Here is a 24,195-nt window from a genome sequence, read left to right as displayed (position 1 = left end):
AGCAAGCAGGAGATCCAGAAATATCTAGATCCAGAAGCACAGGATCTTGAACTAGTTCAGGCATTTACAGCTATTGCACAATTAGTGGATGGCTTATTATCAGTACCGGTACACTCTCTCTGTACGGACGTTCCAAGATGGTTTGATGGGCACTGCTCGCAGGCCCTTAGAGCCTTAAAGATGGCCCTCAAACAATTACCTAGACACAGGGGTCGGGTGGGGACCTGCCGTAAAATGTATAAGCAAGCAGTTAGGATGTAGAAGCGCCAATTGCAACTGAAGGCTTGGGAGGATCTAGAAGAGGCTTCTGAGCTAAAGGACTCCACTCGTTTCTGGAGGGTTATTAATAGTCAATGTTTTAAAGATTCGAACAATGCAAGCTTAAGCCAAAACATCTTACCAGAGTAATGGCAGGCTCATTTTGAGGGACTGTATAACCAGCCCTACAGAGAGGACGAACCACAAATACTGACTATTTCTCAGAGAACAGACCCTTTTTCTTTTACACTGGAGGGGGTGATATCTGGTATCGATGGTCTCTCGTGGAAAAAAGCCCCGGGACCAGATGGGATCCCACCTGACCTCTTCCGAAGTAATCCAGAGGTATGGGCACCTCTCCTAGTGAGGGTTCTAAATCCATCAGTTGCAACAGAAATGCCATCATCATGGTCCACGGCCACCATTGTCCCGATATTTAAGAAAGGAGATAGGGGCAGTCCACACTGCTACCGCCCAATATCCCTTATCAATGTGACAGTGAAGGTCCTGGGTCGAGTGATATTAAATAGGTTGGCTGATTGGGCAGAGGCCAACCGAATAATAACGGATGTGCAATATGTGTTCTGTGCTGGCAAATCCAAGGCAAATCAATGCTTTAATCTTTATCTTGTCACTGCAATGTATACTATAGCTAAATCTGGGTCATTGTATCTAGCCTTTATGGACCTCACTGCAGCTTTTGATCCAGTAAATCGTTGCAAACTCTGGAATCTTATGGGAGAGCTTGGGGTGGATCCGGCCTTAATTAACATCTCAATGGTCTTACACTCAAATAGCTCTGCTGCAGTAAGATATACGCAAGAGGGGAAGAGCAAAGAACATTTTAAGTGTTCGAGCAGGGTTAAACGGGGCTATATTTTAGCGCTGTTTTTGTTTACATTATATATTAATGCCCTTGATTCCACCCTGACCGCATTACAAGCAGATACCACAAGGGTATGTTCACGACCGGTCCCCGTCCTACTTTACGAGGACGATGCAGTTCTCCTTGTCTGCACACCAAAGGGCCTGCAGCTTTTATTAGATGGGTTCATGGAGTTTAAGAACAAGATGGACCTGTCTCCCAAAATATCAAAATATTATATGATGGAAATGGGGAAGAAGTGCAGGAAGTCAAATACTTATACTGTAGGCACACACACTCTAGGGAAAGTACCGGCCTTTTCATATTTAGGTAATTTTTGGATGAAAAACTGAGTTTTAAACATCTACTAGAGGAAAAGTGCATTGGTCTGACAAGGTCCACTGGACCAATTGCAAGCTTTGCCCATAGATGAGGCAGCTGGTCACATTGGACAATTTTAAAGTTATACAACTCCTTCTGTTGCTCCAAAGTTTTATATGGTGGCAAAGTCTGGGGATTCATGATGACCAACAAGTTATCAATTGAAGAAAATAGTTATTTTAGGTGCTTGCTGTAAGTCCCTCATAGTACCCCTGCATTCATTGCCCATGAGGAATTGGGGTCCAAGTATGTATCCGACATGGTGGCTGTGAAACCCCTTTTGTGTTGGGTGAATATATAGTCCTATGAGGAGGCAGGTTTTAACAGGCTGGTAATCCAGGAATGTCTTTCTCTGGATCATGCGTTAAAAATCCTTTGGCTGAAGTATGTAAAGGACACCCTCACTATGGGCCTCATGTAGGTAGCCAAATACCGGTCGGTAACGGCCGATTTTCGGTAAATATGCCGTTACCGACCGGTATTCAGACAAGTGAGATGTAGGAGTCCAAAAACCACTTTTCGGTAAATATGAGGCGGTAAATACCGATTCATATTTACCGAATTCCAAAATACCGAATCAGAGTTACCGAATACATAATTAACGAATCGGTAAATATGATGTGGTAAATATGAAGTGGTAAAAATGAAAATGACATGTAGGAGCACTCGGTAATTAAGAAATCCAAGAAAATCGGTAAATAAGAGTCGGTAATTAACACGGATTGAAAGCAGGTGGTAACCATCAACAGTGCAGATAAGCAATCCCAAAATGCAACAGCGTGGACAACATGCCCGCTATGTACGTCATTGCAAGGCGCCTACATCTACAGGCAGCAGGACTGAGGGTTTGGCGACGGGAGGAACGCATCTACAGACAGCGCATCACACTATTCCAGCTGACTGATGCAGAGATACATGAGAGGTACAGGCTACACCCCGAAAACATCATGGCCTTAATCAGGGACCTGCACCCACTCCTGGACCAGCCAATAAGAAGGGCGCACGCCATACCCCCACATGTGCAGGTGCTCTGCAGCCCACATCTGTTGGCATCCGGCAGTTATCAGGTGGTGACAGCTGCGGTGGGTGGTGTATCCCAGAGTTGCCTGTCCCGTTCCTTCAGGAATTTCCTGGATGCCATGATGCAGAGAATGCACCACTACATCAGCTTCCACAACACACAGGCTGCACTGCAGTAAACAAAAACAGACATTTCTCACATGGCACAGTTCCCCCATTTCATTGGCTGCATTGATGGTACACACATCCCAATCTGTCCACCAGCTGACACAGAGCACATCTACAGGATCAGGAAGTCCACCCACTCCATCAATGTGCATACCGAATTGAATGATTTTGTGAATGGTCCTGTGGGTGGCACAACCAAAAGGTGGGCGTATGCTATTTACAACGAAGTCTGCAAGTTGTCGCACAGTGAGGCGGCTTCCAGATTGAGAGCTATTGACCAAGCAAACATGGAGAAGGCTTTAGCCGTTATAGATAATAGCTTCAGCACTCTCTCTTCTAGGATTCATACATGAGACAATAGGCACATGCAAGTACACGGCGCATGCAATGTACAAGCCCCGAATTTGGCGTGCGTCCTACGAGGTATCCCAGTGCCTGTGATTACACCTCCTTTCACTCTGCTTGCAAACGGTATTTATTTAATGTTGAATAATGAAGCTTGCTGCGGGATGTGAGTGGGAATCCCGTACATAACTGTCTCGCATAAAGTTGTCTGCTGCAATACTGTTCTTCTTCCACCCCCGCATGTGCGGCTGGATGTTTCCATCTGGCCTTCGATTCCAACCTTGAAAGCAGAGTTCAACAAGTTGAGCAGAATAGAGCGCTATTGTCCCACAAAGAGGTGCCTTTGACTTCCTCTCGTGAAACATTTGTCCTTCACGTTGCTAATACGCGCACTGAGGTACAGGCGCCTCTGAATACTGACCTCCCCCTGCATTTCGGCTCTTTGATCCAAACTATTTTCAATGCCTCGTCCACGACCGGCCTGGCTCATTTTTTTACACATGTGGGCTCGGGTCTCGTGACCTCTTTCCAACCTATTTTTGGTGTAATTCCGGCATTTGTTCATTCACTGTTCTCAAGCATCTTTGGTGGTGTCCCGCTGCTCCTGGCGCTAGTGGCAGGTGTGCTGCTTTTCCTTTTCATACTCCGGAATGGCTGCTCCTTCTGTGCCACACGAGCACCTGTCCCGTCTGCATCTTCTTCGTGATAGGATGCTTGACTTTTATGGTACTCTGCCATTGGCGACTTTGAGCCTGGCTTATGGATTATCCTTCAGGTATTCCTACTTCACCTGCGTACAACCTGTATTACACTGCCTGGATTGTCCCTTTGAATGGCCTCTGGATTTGTGCTTGACCAACATGGTGTCTCCGGTGCCGGATTTCGATCGACTGATGAGGCCCTTAGTGTCTCACGAGTTGTCCTGTTCTGGTGTCCGGATCATGGCGTGTGGTGCGGCGCATGGTATCCTGGGTAATTGGGACATCTCAGCGGCAGCCTACGACTTCTTGTCCATGAGCTATTTGGAGGAACATTCCGGGTGCCCTCTGATTGTGCTAGAGGCTCCGTTGGTTGGAGAACACGTATGTTCCTTTTCTTTACTTAATTGGATGGCTGAGACTTTTAGTGGCCCTGCAAACTATTTTTTGTTGGAAGCCGTGGCCACATATGCTGCCTATACATTCATGGATTAACTGGATTGTCGTCCATTGCGCCTGTGCTACTGGACAGCACCCTGGCGCAACATTTATTTCTTTTATTTCTCTTTTTTCTCTTCCTGATGGTCGGCTTGAGTTTTTTACTATACTTGCATTGTGTTTTTTGGAATTTTATGCTGCAATTAATTGGACTTTAGGACTTTGGCGCTGCATTGGTTACGCCTTGTTCTGCTCTGACGAAACTGAACTCTGCGTTCTCTCTTTTCTTGCCTATTAAATATTGCTTCGCTCAAGGGGGCGTGTAGTGAGTTCTCCCTGAATACGTACATACATTGTTCAGTTAGCATAACCACGTTGAATGTTATGTAGCCATCTTTTTGTCTTTGCACACGACACTGCGTTTACATGTTCTTTCTTGAATAAACTGCTGACTCGAGACTTCCTTCAGACGAGTGCATTCTGTTGTTCCCATCCCAAGCTCTGCGCAGCGACCTTGGTCTGTACATGCTGTGACACACAGTCTGGAATTTTACACAATGCATGTTTTCCACTCTAGGTTGTTCGACCCACTATTTAGCCATGATACACGCGCAGCTGCAAATACCTGACAGTTGGTGCTTTTCATATCACAGACATCATGTTTATTATTCAGACCGAAGACGAGCCTTCCTGCGAGACGGCTCCTGATGCTCCTGTGATGTGATTTCACTGAGCTGATTTTTGAGGTATGGGGTCCCCTATTCAAGCCTAAGAGACCTTCTATTATGACATAATTATGATATTAGCTACTTAGTTAAGGGAAGGTGGTAGTATCCTCGGTATTTTCCGAATCGCTAAATACCACCTCGGTATTTTCCGATTCGGTAAATACCACCTCGGTATTTACCGATTCGGTGAATTCCGATTCGTGATTACCGAATGTTACCGAATCGGTAACTGTTACCGAATTTTTACCTACATATAACTTAACGATTCTAATTTAACGATTCGGTACGGCTCGGTATTTCAGAAACGGTAAAATTTATTTACCTACATGAGGCCCTATATTAGGTGGAACAGATTTGTTCCTTTACCCTGATAAGGTGGGATCACGGGAAAAAGCGCCTATTAAAGATCTGTTTTTTAAACATGTCATGGCACAAAGGGAGGAAAGGGAGTTGAAAAAACCCACGGTCAGAGATTATATTTTAGTCATGTCAATAGAAGGCATGGAACCTTATTTATCCCTCATAACCAGTGCACATGACAGATTTTTAATCAAAGGTTTCAGGCTGAATTTAGTCCATCATTTATTGGCTTTACCTGCCGGTTACATGGCACATATAGAACAAAGAGGCTGTGACAATAGGTCTCCACAGGACACCTTACATTTTCTTCTTCTATGCCCGCACTATTCATATCCAAGAAGAGTGTTTCTTAAGGGGCATTTAAGGAAAGATAGATTCAAGCAGGCTCGTGTTGCTCTGTTGTTTTTAAAATTGTCTTCAGATGCTCTTTTGTGTCTCAAATTTTTTAAGATTCTTCCTCTTTATTCTGCTCCCTTTCTCTTTTTGGAGTACTCTTGCCTGTTTCTGCACCCCTCTTCCCTCTTTCTGCACCTCTGTTGCCTCTTTCTGCACCTCTCTTGCCTCTTTCAGTACTTCTGTTGCCTCTTTCTGCACCTATGTTGCTTCTTTCAGCAGTTGTCGTGCTTCTTTCTATACCCCTCTTGCCTGTTTGTGCATCCCTCTTTACTATTTCGGCACCTTTCTTGCCTCTTTCTGCATCTCTTGTGCCTTTTCTTGCACTTCTCTTGCCTCTTTCTGCACCTCTGTAGGGTCTTTCTGAACTTCTCTTCCTTCATTCTGCACTTGTCTTGTTTATTTCTGTACTTCTCTTGCAAATTACATTCTGAGCATTTGGTGAATAGTGAAGCTGCAAGATAAAAGTGATGTTTAAGACATGTTGGCAGAGGAATTACTGATTAGGCTACTTCTTAGGAGTCTGTGGAAAGGTACACTCGAAGAAGGCCGTATAAATGTGCTTGAAGTGGGAAGTGTAGTCTGTGCAGTTCTGCATGCTCTCATTACTGAGGTACGTGTCTACTTGTACATGTATTCTCACATGTGTGAACTGTTTTATGGGTAGAGAGGAATATAAACACTTTCTTGTACACACATTTAGAGAGCACGAGGTCTGAAACACAGGTATTCAACTATTTGTATATTTCTTTTTATGTATCATGGCACTAGCAAAAGGTACAGACGCACACATGAATGCCTTTTGGAATATGGTGAGACATACAAGAGTGATATGGGGAGGATTGATGTTATAAATTTCAAAAGGCCCAATATTCAGAGTCGTCGGTAAATAGTGAAGCTGCGCAACAAAAGTACGGTTTAAGACATGTTGCCAGAGGGATTAGTGATTATGCTACTTCATATGAGTGTGTAGAAATGTTCATTCAAAGTACCCCGTAGACATTTAGGTGTCTGGTTGAAATAGGATATGCAGTCTGTTAAATTTAAAGGCCTGTGTGCTCTCATGAGTGAGGTATGTGTCTACTTGTAAATGTATTCTCGTACATGTTATGCATCTGAAGATGCTAGCTTAAAAAGCTAGAAGCTTCTTTTACAGATGGATAAATATTCTCAGTGCACCTTTCTTTCTCTTTCTGTATCTCTCATCTTCTTTCTAGAGTTCTCTTGCTTCTTTCTGTTCTTTTCTTGACTCCTTTTCCACCTCTCTTGCCTCTTTCTGCAATCTTCTTCCTTCTATCTGAACCTCTCTTGTTTCTTTCTGCATCCCTCTTACTTCTTTCTCCACCTCTCTTCCCTCTTTCTGTCCCTCTATTGCCTCTTTCTGTACCTCTCTTGCCTTCTTTGCACTTCTCTTCCCTCTTTTTTATGCACCTCTCTTCCCTCTTTTTGTACCTCTCTTGCCTCTTTCTGTACCTCTCTTGCCTCGTTCTGCACTTCTCTTGCCTGTTTCTGCAGGTCTGTTGCCTCTTTCAGCAATTATCTTGTTTCTTTCTGCACCCCTCTTGTCTCTTTCTGTACCCCTCTTCCCTCTTTCTGTACCTCTCTTGCCTCGTTCTGCACCTCTCTTTCCTCTTTCTCCACTTTTCATGCCTCTTTCAGCAATTCTCTTGCCTCTTTCTGCACTTCTGTGACTTGTTTTTGCACCCTTCCTGCACCCCTCTTCCCTTTTCTGCACCTCTGTTGCCTCTTTATGTACCTGTCTTGCCTCTGGCAGTACTTCTCTAGCCTCTTTTTGCATCTCTGTTGCTTCTTTCAGCAAATGTCTTGCTTCTTTCTGCACCCCTCTTGCCTCTTTCTGCATCTCTGTTGCTTCTTTCTGTACTTCTTTTGTCTCCTTTTGCCTTCTTTAGAAGCTCTCTTTCTTCTTTCTGGTATCTGCTTAAAATGGGGTACCCGCTTTTGAAGCTAGCATGTTCACATGCATAATAAGCATGAGAATAGATGTACCAATAGACATATACCTCAGTCACAAGTAGCCTAATCCCTAATCCCCCTGCCAACATGTCTTAAAAATGACTTTTCTCTTGCACCTTCACTACTACTCTGAGTGTTGGGCCTAGCCAAATCTAAAACAGCAATCCTTCCCATGTGACTGTTAAAGATATCCTACATATTTAGTTGTTATGGAGGGATTGCCAATGTAATTGTAAGCAACTGGTTATTTATTATTGTGACTATTAATATATAATTATTTGTAAATTTTAAAATTATGTAAAAAAGTATTACAACTATTCTTTGTTGTTTAGATATTTACTTTTTGGGGGGGAAAATTGAAGATGACAAGAAAAGATCAAAAGAGAAGACAAGAAAAACGGCAGTGCTACTTAAAGAAAAGTGATAAGAGGAAATTAGATGAAGCGCCAAATGTTGGACTGGAAAAAAAGTCTTCTGTTAAGAGAAATAAACAGTTTCTTTAAAAAGTTTCACAGAGTTTAAAACAACTTGAAAATGTTGAAAAGAAAAAGAAAAGTTCTACAACAAATCAGAAGGAAAGGAAAAAAGGACATGATAAAGAAAATAATTTTATGGGAAAACAATGCACATTACAAGAAGGCCATAAGAGCATAAAGATATAAGGAGGAGAATGCTTAGAAGTAGAGTACTACAAAATATATTGAAAGATTGTAAAAAATATAAAAATATAACAGCAGCTTAAAAGCAAAAGCAACAGATTGAAAGAATAGTAGATAAAGCTTTTGAAATAAAATGAAAATGATTTATAATAATATTGAAGAGAATGACAACATTGGACAAAACAATGGTGTTGAAATGCAAAAGAAAGAGACTTGTTAATAGAAGTAACTTTTGTAAAACTTTTACTGCTTACCCCTCCCCCAGCGCCTTGCGACCCTCACGGATGAGTAGCACACTTACTATTCCCCTGATTGAGTGACTGGTGAATGGAAAGCACACTTCCAGTACTTAGCCTTTCTTTAATGAAGAAAGCTATTTTCAAGATGACACATTAGTACATGCATTTGATACTAGTGGTCGATGCTAGGAAATTCAAAGTGGCTCTCTCATTCCAAAAGAAAAAAATGGTTGTTAGTAATGTGGAAGAAGAAATAGCTGAAGAAGTTCAAGGGAGGCATACACAAGCTCCTGTCCATAAGTGGGATTGTAGCAGTATTTGCAGTATTCAACAGGAATCTATTGACATATTGCTATTTTCTTTACGAGAATATGCCAAAAAATGTGTTAAACAGAAGATTAAGATGTTACAGGGACTAGCTCTATGTAAGACTGAGACAATATACTAAGTTGGAGGGTCATTCTCGGGCTTGTCTTTCAAGAAAAGTGTGCCAAAGTACTTTTCATCATTGAAGAATGTTAGCTGTACACCACTCTGAAATGCAGACGTTAGTAAGGAGACTCTATTATGTAAAAACTCCTGCATTATGTTTTAGTGAATTGAATTCAGCTCTTTTTCATGGTTCTCTATCAGATATAGAGAAAGTATGTGTTGATATACAGTTTCGTTTTTTTAGTTCAGAAGACGAGTGCAGAGAAACTGAGAGTTTGATAAGTATAGATGTTGAAAAACATGAGAACGAGATTAGTATCAATGAATTTGTAAAAGAAACTACAAAGTTACAGTTTTATCTGAAACACCAAACTATATTTGTATTTGTTGTCAACCTACTTACTACAAACCGCAAACTAGAAATGTTGATTTATATTTAAAAAGTGAAAAGGAAAACAATGATAAGTCACCGCAATTTGGTGTTTAGTTGTTAGTAGAGGGTCAGTTTGATTTGGCTAGTGACCAGGTTATTTGTAAGTACTGTTACAACAAATTAGAAGAAAACAAAATGCCAGCTAGAGCAGTGCATAATAAGTTAGAGTTGATGTCTATTCCTAAGGAACTGGCGGATTTGAATTCAATCTGTACAACCATTTCAGGCCATATTTCATATGGAGCCTAAAACAGTTAAGCTGCCACCTACAGATTTACAAAAAGGTCTGAAAGGAAGAGTTTTGTACTTAGCTTTAGATTTTGAGCAAAACATTGAAACTGTTGGTTTTGATAGAGAGGAAAATGAACCGGTAGTTATTCTAGTAAATGGTGTACCAACAAAGAGTCAAACAATCTGGCAGTTTGTAGATGTTAATAAACTTCAAAAGGCTACACTATACCTATGATAGAATAATATTTATTATAAGAATGTAAATGTTGATAACGAGATTATATGCTTAGGAGATGAAACTGAAATTTCAAGTGGCCAAAATGAAAAAATGAAAAAGTGCAGGACTGAATAGATTTATGAACATTATACAATACATATTTTGCATTCAAAAGTATTGAATTATTTCAAATGAAGGAAGCAAAGGGAGCTCCCATGAGTATGCTGGAAAAAAGTCTAGAGGCTCATTGTTTTCCACAGCTATTCCCCACTGAAGAAGGTGGATGATTTGATGAACAAGCTGTACGGATTCGAGCTTCAGAATATCGATCAACAAGAATGTACTCTGAAGATCCAAGATTTCAACAGTGTATTCCATATCTATGTCATCTTCTGTTTTAAAGAGATTTGGTTGCAATTTCATATGCAGTGAACCACATATTAAAAACAGGAGTTCATTTACAACATGTTTCTGCAAAAGTTCATCAAAGAGATGAAAATTTACAATATCAGTTAATTAATTTGATGGTGTGCCAACGTGGTACCAATGAATATTGGTATTGTCGTCATGGTAAACTTGAGTGCATGTTGAGAAACTGAGGATGATTTACTTGAGTTCCTTCAAGAACTCTGTTTTTTGGATCCTGTAAATGTCTGCAGATATTTTAACCATAGGTTTCAAGCTATGATGCCATTTATCTGCAATAAAAGTGTTGCACCGCTTGGAGACTTCACTGATTTATTTTGGCGGAAAGAGTACCAAGCCAGAGGTGCTCCTCATATACACATGCTATTATGGATAAAGAATGCATCAACATTTGGAACAGATAGTAATGATACTGTTTTGTCTTTCATCGAACAGCATGTTACATGTGCCATTCCAAGAAAGAGCTTGAGACAACAAGTTTTACGCTTTCAAAGTTAGCGATGTTGAAGATACTGCAAACGGAAATATAAATGTAAAAGAAAATATTATGCAAAATGCCATTTTGGATTCCCACATCCTATAATTTCTAAAGAAAGAGTAAATAGTTTTTTGTAATCAGTGAGACATACAATAACTCGGAGATCTCCCAAGAAAATATACAATTTAAAAAGAAAAGAAGCTTAAAGGACATTAATGACTACAATCCAGTTATTAAAAATTAGGAATGCAAACATAGATATTTAGTATGTTGCAGATAATTAAATACTCTTGCTTGCTAGGTTACATCATATATTGCAAAATCTGAAAAGACAGAAATGAAAGAAATATGGGACAAATTTTCAGCAGAGAAGAGTCTTAGCAAGAAATTGTACAGCTTCAGCTTGAAAATGCTTTCCCCCATAGAGAGATTGGATCCTATGAATGTTCGGATTGGTTGAGCTCAGCCAGTTTATTTTGAAAGTCAAGAGGAATCATTTGGGTAAGTCTAGGACTTGCCTCTACACGAAATAGTATATTGAAATCTTTATAAGAAATTGAATACTTAGCACAGTATGAGCCAGAAAGAATTGATATTGTAAAAACTAATATGTTGGATAATACTATCCTGAAAGGAGTCCACATCTTTAAAACCTATGTCTGTATGAAATACTTCAACATTAAAGCTTTAAAAGAAAGTTACAGAAAACATAAAAGACAACAAAATATGCAGTAATTGGATGTGATGGATATTTAGCGAAACATGCAGAGGAAATTTTTTAACCACAGTAAACTTAGTTGCGAAAGTCAGATAAGAAAGCATTTTTCTATGTAGCACTTCTGCAACTGTTCAAGCTTTGGCGTAGAGAAACCAAATTACTTGGAGATTTTGACTGCTGTGAAGATTCATTTAATGCAACTAAAGACAGCAATCAGTGCACAATTTTCCCAATTTAAGTTAAATGATGAGATTGAACAAGAAAGTAGTATTGCAGCTGAAATTACTAGAAAAAGCAGTCAAAGGTCTGGTCCACTGAGTCAAGATCCACTAGGATAACCAATTATTGAAAATGAAGCAGCAATAGCTATGAATGAGTTAGTAACTGCAATGGAACACGCACATCAGGGTGTTACTAATTTTGAAAAGTTAGAAGAACAACTAAATATCTATAAGTCAAACAGCAGGTACAACATGATTTGCTGCATAAAAAAAGAATGTCAATGTTCATATGTAAAGCTATTCTATTGTACATCAGTGGTCAAGCTGGAGCAGGAAACAGATTCTTAAATACAGATTTGACCAGTTATCTACACAAAACTACAGGGTCACATTTATCATGTGTCGTACAGCTCCAACTGGATTGGCAGCACACAACCTTAAACGTATTAATTTACATTGATTACATATGCTACCTGTTGAACATGATAATAAATTAGAATATCAGATGACACCTGGAGAAGCTTGTTAGGAAGTCTCAAGAGTACTGAAGATAATGAAACTTTTAATCATTGATGAGGTGAGCATGGTCTCAAACTTAATGCTTGCCCGTGTACACTTGAGAATGCGACAGATTTTAAAAACAGATTACGATGTTCTGTTGGGAGAAAAACATTTAATTGTATTTGGAGACTTACTACAACTTACTGCCGTAAAAGGACAACCTGTTTTTAAAACTGTTGTCCACGATGACACAAGAAAATCTTTGGGAAGTATTAAGAATGTAAATATTTGGTTACACTTTGAATTTAAAGAACTTGTCAAGAATATTCGACAAGCAAGTGATAATGATTATGGAAATATTCTTAAAGATAATAGAATTGGTTTCCGGATGAATCATGGAAAACAAGCTTTAGAAAGTTGACTACTAAGGAACTTGTTTACAACTGGAGAAAAAGCAGCTGAAGTAATGTACAGTATACTTGCAGAAAACAAGTCTATAGTTTGTCTAATGCCTACACTGCAAGAGTGTTCTACATTTAATCAACATCTTTTAAAACTGGAAAAACAGGACATTCTGGAAATTAAAACTAATGACAAAATCAAACACTAGGAGTAACAATTCTTCTTACTGAGAAACTACAGGCTAATTTGGATTCTATGGAAAAGTCTATATCTAAAACTGCTGGATTAGAAAAGACTTTACATGTATGTAAAAACTGTAGAGTAATTTTGTGGCGTAATTTGAATGTAGAATTAGGATTAGTTAATGGAGCAATAGGAAAAGTTGATTTTGTACATTTTCAAAATAGAAATGGAATAGAATTTTTGATTATAATATTTGATCAAATAAATGAGGTAAGACAGATTGGGAGTTGTGTTGTGTGTTTTTTGCTTGTAAAAGACTTTTATGTTCGTATACGGCAGTTTCCTCTGTCTCTAGCATATGCAGTAACTATTCATAAATCTCAAGATGTAAGTATAGACAGAGCTTTTGTAAATATTAGAAGTACGGTGTTCAAATAGGAAATGGTATACGTTGTATTGTCTCGAGTAAGAACATTGTCTGGTTTGTATTTGATAGATTTTGATGAGAAAAAGTTTAGTGCTGATGCAAATTGGCAAATTGTATAATAGTTTAAGAAGACTTTATGCTCCTGATTTAGCTGAATATCCTGTATATGAGAAACGTGTAGTGAGTCCAAAACGAAAATCTGTCAAATATTCAACTGAGGTTCGAAAAAGAAAACAATTGAAGAGAAACCTGAAGGCGTACGGAAACAACAAATGGAAAGTGTTGATGACATTATAGGATACCTATTGGGAAATAGTTCAGGTATCAACTGTTATGCTACTGCGAATCTGAATAAAGTGTTTCATCTACAACATATTCATCATGAAATCATGGGAAATTATAAAAAAATATTCTGTTATGCACTACATCATGTATTTCAACAGCTGGTAAGTGACAGAAGTAAAATGTATACTGCTTCTGGAATTTGGCATCTTTGAGATATGTGTGCTGGTTCATTAACAATTACTCTCAACATATAACAAGATGCACAAAAATATCTACTGGTTATGCTTGTAGTATTAGAACATGAAGGAATACTCATTGGGGGCATATTCTCAAGGAGTTATCTCAGAGCTATTGGCACTTTAGCGCAGCCAAAGTCGCGGTGAAGTTATCGCCCCATTCACAAGCTGAAGCTAACAGCCTATTTCACTAGTTTTCCGATGATAGCATCCTCAAAAAACATCACCACGGATGACCCTGGCAACTATCACTAATGAGAGGTGGAATAGGCATTCCCAAGCAAAAAGCCACAACAACACCACTCCGCAACATTCTCAATGACCAGCCAGATCGGGGATAAGATCCTAAAACAGGCGATAAGGCGCATTAGCAGCAGGAAACTAACACCTGCTCTAACCTGGTGTAAAGTCGGACGACAACCGGCACCAGACAAGGGCGCACAGCCCATAGCCAAACATGAAGAAGAAAAGATTCCCCCAAGCAACAGAACATGCAGCTCGGACACCCAAGAGGGTCACAACAGCCACCTCTACCATGCCCATGTACCCCACCACCCACCCCCCCTCCTTTTGGGCAAAGAGAATGCACATCAACCCCACGAAACCATGAACCAAACAAATCGCCAGAAGTCGCACAATTGCAACACCTAACATACAGGTGTGGCCAGAAAAATGGAAAGCATACATTCATATCATATAATCCAAATAAAACGTTTATTACAGATTTAACAAAAAAAACAACAATCTTGAAGAGGCACGGCGGGTCTTCTCTGTGCATTCTGTAAGTCACAGTCTGCAAGACAGAAATACAGTTAAGAAGGTGTGTCATGCGTCCATCAAAGTACAGAGAGAGAGAGAGAGAGAGAGAGTGAAAGAGAGAGAGAGGGGGAGAGAGGGAGAGAGAAAGAGAGGGAGAGAAGGAGAGAGCGGGAGAGAGAAAGAGAGGGGGAGAGAGAAAGAGAGGGAGAGAGAAAGAGAGGGAGAGAAAGAGAAAGAGAGGGAGAGAAAGAGGGAGAGAGACAGAGAGGGGGAGAGTGGGAGAGAGAGGGAGAGAGAAAGATAGAGAGAGAGAGGTAGAGAGAGAGAGGTAGAGCAAGAGAGAGGGAGAGAAAGAGAGAGGGAGAGAGAAAGAGAGAGAGAGAAAGAGAGGAAGAGAGGGAGAGAAAGAGAGAGGGAGAGAGAAAGAGAGAGAGAGAGAGAGAAAAAGAGGGAGAGAGAGTGCCAACAATGCAGGCTTCACTGCTCACCTGCAGCCACCGGTGTGTCCCCAACCATGTGCCGGTACACACTGCAGTCCCCCAGACATGAATGGCAGAGTACATACAGTAGCACATGCCATCAGCGCTTGCCCACCACCCCGGCGCACACAGGCAGCTGCACCCCAGCCCCTCCTGCCACCCAGCAGAGATTGCCCACCCCTGCGCAACCAGGCCTCATTGCTCAACTTCCGCCACCGGCGTGTCTCCAAGAGGGCCACCATGTGCTGGTGGGAGCCCCAAGCCCTGTGACCATGGCACCCTCCACATCATGCAGCCCCGCACCGCGGGCCACCAGGTCACACATTTGATTCTGGGTCTTGATTTCGCTATGGCAGAGAACATATCAGTGCACCTGGCCTCATCGCAGGCTGCACACCTGCTCAGCATTTTAGGTGCCCTTATCTCAGTGCACCGAAAGACACTGTTCCGTGGCGGTGTAAATGTGCCTGCCGCAGTGTATCCGGTGCCACCAAGTCTGTGCATCGCTAGCCATGGACCCTTTATGATTGAGTCCCGTGGTGCAGATGCCATCATGTCACCCCCAGCACCGGGCAATGTGAGGTGAAAGGGCCCCAGGCCCTCATGCATAAATGATACCCACACGGAGACACCCAGTTACAGAGTGGAAATGGCATCCAGCACGTGCGCCAGGCCCTTTTTATTGGCAGGGTCACATGTCCTGTGACAGCTGTGCTGGATGGGTGTGGTGAGGGTGTAAACCAGCCGTGAGGGAGTGGCTGTGGCATGCTGAAAACTAGACCTGTGAGCAGCAGATCCCTACAGGGTAGACCTGGGACATGTAGTGTTGTCCCCCCCTGTGAGCGTAAGTGGAGTGGGCTGGACTAGCATATGCCAGTCCAGCGTAAGGGTGTGAAGAATGACCCCCAGACTCTGTACGTGGTTCCAGTCTGGGATGGACAAGGAAGTAACTAGTGCATGTGTCTCTGTTCTGGTGTCGGCGCCACCCGGCACGCATTCGGCAATGTGTCACCCTGTGACCCAAGTCCAACATGAGCAACATGGACGTAAGGGGAAATCATTGACCTTACATGCATCCATACCTCCACAGTTGCAAGATCATAGACAGGACACATCGGTGTGAAAATTAATGTTTAATGCACATTCAGTGGAGTGTTGCAGCTGGAGCAGTACAGGGCCATGCAAACCCCACTTTACATTGTTGGCTTGTGGAGGGCCAGCCAGAGTCCTTCAGGGAATGACAAGTACATCGGAAGAGGAAGAGTTCAGTCTGCAGTCTGATAGCTGTGTCATTGGTGACCAAACAGAAAATGGCAGTCCATGTCGAGGTCCAAGGGAAGTGTCGCAGAGTGCATCGGGGGACAGTGGAAGGTGTTGATGCAGAGGGCAGAACCAAGCAGAAACAGGCCATATGGCGGAGATGAATGCTACCACTTCCTTCTGACCAGGAGGGCTGATTCTTCCGCATCTGCGTCCTCTGCTGTTTCGAGTGCTTCACATGTGGGTGGTGGTGTTCTGTCTCCAGCACTGTGTGGCACTGACACCTCAGGGGCCACAGGTGGAATGTCTGCCGTACTGTGTGGCACTGACACATCAGGGGCCGGAGATGTGGATGGAGTGGTAGCAGCAGCATGCAGCAGCACCAGGCCTTGTGGCAGCAATGCCATGAGGAGGGTCTTTATGGCATTGAGGGACCCAGCTACCTCTCGCTCATGTGCAGCTGATCTTTCCACTCGCGTCCGCTTCATGTTCTCCATGAGCCTCCCCATAAGTCCCAAGTCCCGGGCGAGCTCGCTGGAGCCACTCTGACTGGACAGTCGTTCTTGTCACAGAGTAAGGACCATGGCAATGTCAGTCATGGTTCTTTGGAGGGCATGGAGCGGACTGTCGGTGTCTGTTAGGGACTGTGAGTGGTCCCTGACGGGACTTAAACTCCCACGTATAGCGTCTAGTTTGTCTGCCGTGCGATCAAACCCCACCAACACCTGTTCAGCTAGCTTCTCCTGGCACCCCAACACACGGTGTTGGAAGGCCATGTGTTCGTCGTGGGGGCCCTGGGAGGCAGCCGTGGTGGTGCATACTGCCTGCTGTGTGGTCTGTGCAGGGGGTGGGCTCTCCTCATAGCAGCTGGGCTGCCCTGCCCCTGGAAGTGGGCTGCAGAGGCTGTCCATGAGCTGTTGGAGGACGTCAGAGTCAAAGTTGTCGTGGTCCCCTTCATCATCGGAGAAGAGAGCTTGGGACTGCTCTGCAGGAGGTGTTGAATTTCCCCGTGCAATGTTAATAGGAGATGCAGTTTAACATTGTGTTCACATGTATGTTGATGCATTGTACATGTTTACATTCAGACTGCATGATAGTGTACTTTGTGACTGTTTGTGGGGAGCTGCCTATATGATGCGGGACAGTGGACATTTCAACAACATCACAGATGTGTGTGTGTACTTATACATTGTCAACTCACATTTCCCTGCTCTGCCAAATGTGATTGGCCAGTTTCTGCACACATGCGGCATTAGTTGTGTCCTCTGTTCTGTTGTGGTAAGTGTTGCGGTTTGTACCACATCGTTGTCAATGTTGATGTGCTCCGCATGTAATGTGTGTGTGCCGCATTTTGGGGGAGTCACCCCTGCAGCTCTGATCCCTTATATGCGGTGTGCCTCTGACTTCTGTGCTTATACAGTGCTGAGATGTTGCATACTTGGGTGCATTGGTCTCTTGGTGGGAGTTGGGGGTCTGGGGCATGGTTTTCCGCAGTTGTGCTATGCTTACATGTGCATGTGTGCCATTGTGCCCATCTCCCCCTGTCCCCCCAGTCCCTGGTAGTTACTCACCCTGTTGCTGTGGTGTCTGGTCATGTTGAGCAGTGTCCGGTCCCCTAACTCCTGCCACCATCTCCCCACTGATGACAGTGGACACCATTTCCTCCATCTCGTCCAGCTCCTCCTGTGGCGCTGGGCTCCCACCTCCAGTCTGCATTGCGGCCTTCCGGTTGTTTGCGAGTTTCTGCTTGGTTTTGCGCTTGACATCATTCCAGCGCCTCTTGACCTCTTCCATTGTCCTCTTCAGCACTTCAACTGCATTCACCTTGTCCATGATGGTCTGCCATATTCCATTTTTATTTGCCAGTGACACAGTGGAGGTGATGAACAGTAGTTGATGGTGTTCTATCACCTCCGTTATCAGGATCCTGTTTTCGTACGGACTGAAGCGCTTCTTCCTACTCTTCTTCTCCTTGCCCTTCCCTAATCCCGAGGTCCCAGACTGGTCCTCCGGGGGGCTTGTGAGGATCTGGTTGTCCTCTGCACTTGCTCCGGCTGACTCCATTGTGCTTCACTGTTGTTTGTCTTTTGTATGTGTTTTTTTTCCAACTTTTATAGTGCATTTTCCCGCATGTTGCATGGGGATTGCAGGCCTGTGGCTGGTTTTCGCAGATTTTTGTATTGCGATTTGTGTCATTGCTGCTTTTTTTGCGTTGTTGTTTTGCATTTTTGCTGCATCGCGTTGATTTTAACGCGTTCATTTGACGCATTGTGGTGGGTCTATCGCAGGGTGCCGCGGTGTTGAGAATACCATGTTAACACGGTGTTATTTTCCCATGACAGACTGCGATGTGAAGAGTTGCGTTAAGGTACTTTTGCGGTAGTTATCACACATTCTTGAGAATATCCCCCTGAAAACGTATTTGGACTAAGTTACAGATGGGATCATAAGTGTGAAGAGTGTTCATTTACTTCTACCTCTCAAGTACAAACAAAACAAGTTCTATACTTATCAATACCAGACTTCATATCAGTACCTTTTAACAAATTGATAAAACTGCAAATCAGGATATGAGATGCTCACATTGTAGATCAAAGATGTTGTCTACATTACATATAGAAAGGTTTGGAAAATATCTCATTTTAAAGCTACAATGTTGTAGAGCAAATTGAAAAGAATTGCAAACAAAGATACTTTTTTAATGGAAGTCAATTATCTATTTTAGGAAGAACTTTTACTGCAGTGGCTATTAGTTTTCATAATGGACCTACTACAACATCTGGACACTATACTGTTTATTCAAAGTGTAATAAAGTATGGACGCATTGCAATTCAAACCTAGATTGCCTTATAAATTACGAAATTCATATTTGTTATTTCTGCAGACAAAGTTTTGAGAACATCATTCATCATATTGAGGAAGATCTGAAGAGAAAGTAGAGAGCACTGCAAAGTATTTGTGTTTATAATTAGTGGTTGGATTATTATTTGCCCTAATTGATATTACATTTGGAAGTGTGTGTTTAAAAGCAAATAGCTTATATATTTGTTATCTATTTTGTAGCAGATGCAAATGAGATTATACGTTTTGTGTAGTGTATTTGTGATAAATAATAGAGTTAATGTAGATGACAGAACTGATAAAGAAAGTATAGAAAGGAGAACGCATAGTTACACATATTGATAATTATGTTCTATGCTGAATTTTTCTTTTTCGACAATACATTTTTTCGCCACTGTTCAATGATGATCGTATATTGAAATCACTGTGTACGGTGAAGTTATTTGAAATCTGAGACAAGCGGAAAAGGGAAATTGAGAATCTTATGTAATTCTAAATTAATTTTGTGTTCTCAAAAAATAGAATATAATTTCTCTAATATATTATCATTAAATAACTTTTCTACTTTTTCTTCTTTATATGAGCTACTGTTGAAGTTTGAAAACAGTTTTAATTCTATTTAGGATATTACTACTCTAAAATAGATTTACTGAGTGATGTATTTAAATTACTTGAAAGTTAAGAATACGTAATACAATATGCATGATAACCTGGATTTTTTTTTATAAAAATGATTTATATGTCATTTGATTGTAAGAAAGATATTGTTCATCCTATAGACTATTTGAAAACTATCATCATATTTCTGAGGAGCAGAAGCAAAAACCAATAAAAGTGCTTTTATTGCAAGTTTTGTACTCCGGACTGTTTAGACACATATTCAGATAACAGATGTCTGCTTTAGAGACTCAACTTCTGTGAGAACGTTTTTTAAAAAACAATTTTGAGATTCCTTGTATTTTCTATCAATTTCTTAAATATTTTGGGTGGATTTTTACTTTTTTTAAAGTGAACAATTTTCACTTTAAAATGAAAAAAACATAATTAACACATATGTGTTTTTAATAGATTAATGATGGCATCGATGGAAAGTTCACCGACGCAGAGAGTTGTCAAACACTTCCTGCAGTGTATTCCTGCATCGGCGAGTTTGGGGAAGATCCGGGGTCGAGGAGTTGTAAGAACAGCTCCAGGTGATGTTGAAGGTTGATTTCCATCATTTCTGTGAATTGATGAAGTGTCACAAGAATATTTATTTTCTGAACCTCTGGAGAGGACTTTGTGGCAGATGGTACAGGTGACTTTTCTTGCATTCACCTTCTTTTCTCCTTCGGGCATGGTGGAAAATGCCCAAACAAAGCTCTCATTTCATTTCTTCACCACCACTTCAATCTTGTCAATCTTCTACTGCTGGTCCTCTTCAGGATATGATGTTGCCATTTTTACTTTTTAGGAAGTCAAAACACCCCAAAAAATAAACAATATGGTAGAGTCTACAAAAAAGCAGTCTACATATGCAGACATACCCAAAATAAGAGGTGTTGCATCCTCCCTCTAAGAGAATGAAAAGCTTTTCAACCAATCAAAAGCTTTCTTTCCATGTCACATGGAGTCGTGTAGAGTCTCACACCCATCGCATATATGTCGCGGACCCGTAAAATGAGCTAAATGTAATTCAAAAGTATATATTGCTCTTAGCAAATTGTGTTTGAAACTATTTTAGTGGAAAGTCTTTTAGCAAAACAGATATTTAAACTTTCAATATTGATATTTCATAATTTTTAAAATTCCGCCGGAGTCACAACCCCTACGCGATCCCGTAAATACGTGCCGGGAGGGTTCGCGACTCCTTCGCGACCAGTGCACGATGGTGCCAAATACACAAAAATGTGTTTTAAAGTTCTTAGAAATATTTTTAAACTGCAGTAATACTAATTTTTTTAATTCAGTAATAAACCTCTTTGTTTAAAAAATACGTTATTTGAGTCGAAGTACGTATTTCAGACTTACATTCGTATAACGGATTCACGTACCAAACATGTAGAACCATGACTGGTGCATGATACCGTTGCATCCTTAAAAATCTGTTCGAAACATTTCAAAACAAATTTATAACTTCTATAATACTATTTTTTTACACTCAGTAACAAACCTGTTCATGAAAAAAATATATTAATTAATTCTAAATATCTATTTTAGACTGACATTCGTGTAATGGATTTGCGCACCCACCGCATAGGTTCTCGATCAATGCATGACCCTTTTTTGAAAACTAAAGAAATAAGTAATGAAGAAAATATTTATCATAATAAGACAACAAAACATTTTTGTATATGTATATGTATTCACTGGAAAAACCAAAGGTTTCAGGGACGTTATAATTAGTAATTGCCATTTAAAAAACCTCAGAAATCCACTGAGAAAAAACAGAGGTTTCAGGGATGTTATTATTAGGAATTTACAATTTAAAAACCTTGGAAATTCATAGTAGAGACCAAAGGTTACAGGGACTTTATAGTTATGGTGACATTTCACTCATACAAAACCAGAGAAATGTAGCTGTTGTAGTTAGCTGACCTACCTATAACTCGTGCCCATGCAATGTACTGCTGATTACATCACATATTACATCGCTCATGCACACACAATCACACACCCATATAACCACTCACACAGTCACTCACTCACCCATAAAGCCACTTATACACCCACTCAGTCACCAATACAGACACTCACACACCTACTCACTCATCCATAGAGCCACTCACATACCCACTCCCTCACTCATACAGCCACTTACACAGTCACTCACTCAGCCACACTGTCACTCACATACCCACTCACTCACCAGTACAGAGACTCACACACCTAATCACTCATGCATATACCCACTCACATACCCACTCACTCACCCACATAGCCACTCACTCACCCATACAGGCACTCACACACCCACTCACTCACCCACCAATACAACCAGTCACGCAGTCACACAGTCACTCCCACACCCATGCAGTTACTCACACACCCACGTATTCACCTCTACAAACACTCGCACACCCACTCACACACATATACAGCCACTCAGACATCCACTTGCACACAGATACACACAGTCACACAGCCACTCACATAATATTGAGTAAAAGTTAGAAATAGAGTCACTCAGTCACACAGCCACTCACATAATATTGAGTAAAAGTTAGAAATAGAGTCACTCATTAGTAGTACACAAAGTACAGTAATTTAACATTTGTAGTATCTTAGTATATATGTTTATCACTGATAAACATTTAGAAAACACTAAAAATCACTGAATGATGTAATCAGTGATGTCATGAGTGATGTCACTGGCCATGCTATGAGTTATGTAATACGTGAGGTCATAAGCAGTGCATTGCGGGGGCATAAGTTATAGTTAGCTAAGGTAACTATAACTGCTGAATTTCATTGTTTTTAAATGAGTGAAATCTGAGCCTAACTATAACATTTCTGTAACTTTTAAAAAAAATTCTATTTCTTAGCTATAACTTCCCCTTCACCGTTGTTTTTTACAGTGAATTTCTATAGTGTTTTTAACGTTACCTACGATGCCCATTGCAAAGCACGATGGGGCGTACTTGGCTGCAGTGCTTGCCCTAGCATTGTACTGCTCCCACCCAAGTGTGCTGCTCTTGCCTCCCCTCCTACTTGCCATCCATTGCTCAAGTCCATGACCCTGCTCTTGCTTTACTGTCCCATATGGACATTTTTCTGTCACTGCCCTTCCCGCCTACCATGAACTGTTAGCTTATTAACCCATCCACCTCCCCCTACCATCTGTTGTCCAGGTACATGCACTAGCCCCCTTCCTCCTGCCCTGCATGGTCTGATATGCAGCCACTGCCCTCCAATTAGCTTGATGCCCCTGCCTACGCGTCCTGCCCTCTGTTGCCGAATCATATGCACCACTAATGCCCTCCTGCTTAGCCTCTGTGCTTAGCTAGCTGCCCCTACTCTCTTTCCTCATGCTCTCTAATGTCTGTGTGCATGCTCCTGCTTGATAATTTTTGTACTCCACGTTCCATGGACCTGTCACTGCCCATCCTATCTACTCTGAGTGTCCTGTTCAGCTCCAACCGCCCCTTTCACCTGCCTAGCATGGTCAGATGGCTACCACATGTCCCTGTCATCTCCACCCTGCCTGTCTGAGTTCTATGCCCCTACCCCCTCCCTCCTGTCCTCCGTAGTCCATTTTGCTGCCACTCTCATCTGCCCTCCATGCCCTGTTGTGCTGCAACTGCTCCTCCTGCCTCATCAGTTGTGAAGCAGCTTCCCCTGCCCTCTCTTGTTGGTGTCCAGCCCCTGCCCCTCACTTCTGTCCTTAATGGTGCTTTGTGCATGCCCCTGCCCCCTCCCTCCAGCTTGCCCACCATGGCCATTTTACTGCCAGTAACCATCCCCTTGCATACATGGTCTTCTGTGCTATCACAGCTCCTCTCACCTGCCCTGTGTGGTTAGCTTACTGACCCTGACCCCTTCTCACCTTCACTCCATTGGCTGTGTGAATGCCATTATAGTCTCATTGTTGCCCTCCATGGTGTGTTGTGCTTCCAGTGTCCACCCCGCCTGCCCTCAATGGTCAGCTTGCTGTTCCTGCCCTGCCTCCTTACCCACTGCATGTGCAGATCCCTATTTCCTCCCTCCTGCCTTGCCTGGTCCGTTGTTGTGTCCCTATCCCCTCCCTCCTGTCCTTCATGGTCTGTTATGCTCCTTCTGTCCCTCCTGTCTATCCAGTATGGTCAACTTGCTGTCCCTGCCTTTTCCCCTATGCTCTCTGTTGTCCATGTGCCCCTACCTGTCTTGTCCCTATTGCTTTCCTTGGTCCATTGTGCTGCACTGTTGTCCCGCTTGCCCTGTATGGTGTATTGTGCTACTGCAACCCCTGCCACCTGTCCTGTTAGATCAGTTTGGTGCCACTGCCCATCTTCCCCCTGCCCTCTGTTATCCAAGTCCAAGTCCCTATCCTATTTATCCTGCCTCCATGATCCAATTTACCATACTTACCAACCTTTTGAACTTGGAAAGATTTTGATATGAAATCCTGGGAAAGTGATTTTCCCCATTGACTTGCATTGAAAAAGAGGAGATATTTGGCAG

The sequence above is a fragment of the Triturus cristatus genome, chromosome 6 (genome assembly GCF_964204655.1).
Source record: "Triturus cristatus chromosome 6, aTriCri1.1, whole genome shotgun sequence".
NCBI classification, from domain to species: Eukaryota; Metazoa; Chordata; class Amphibia; order Caudata; family Salamandridae; genus Triturus; species Triturus cristatus.
The sequence above is the reverse complement of the archived record's forward strand: the minus strand, read 5'-3'. Positions refer to the sequence as shown.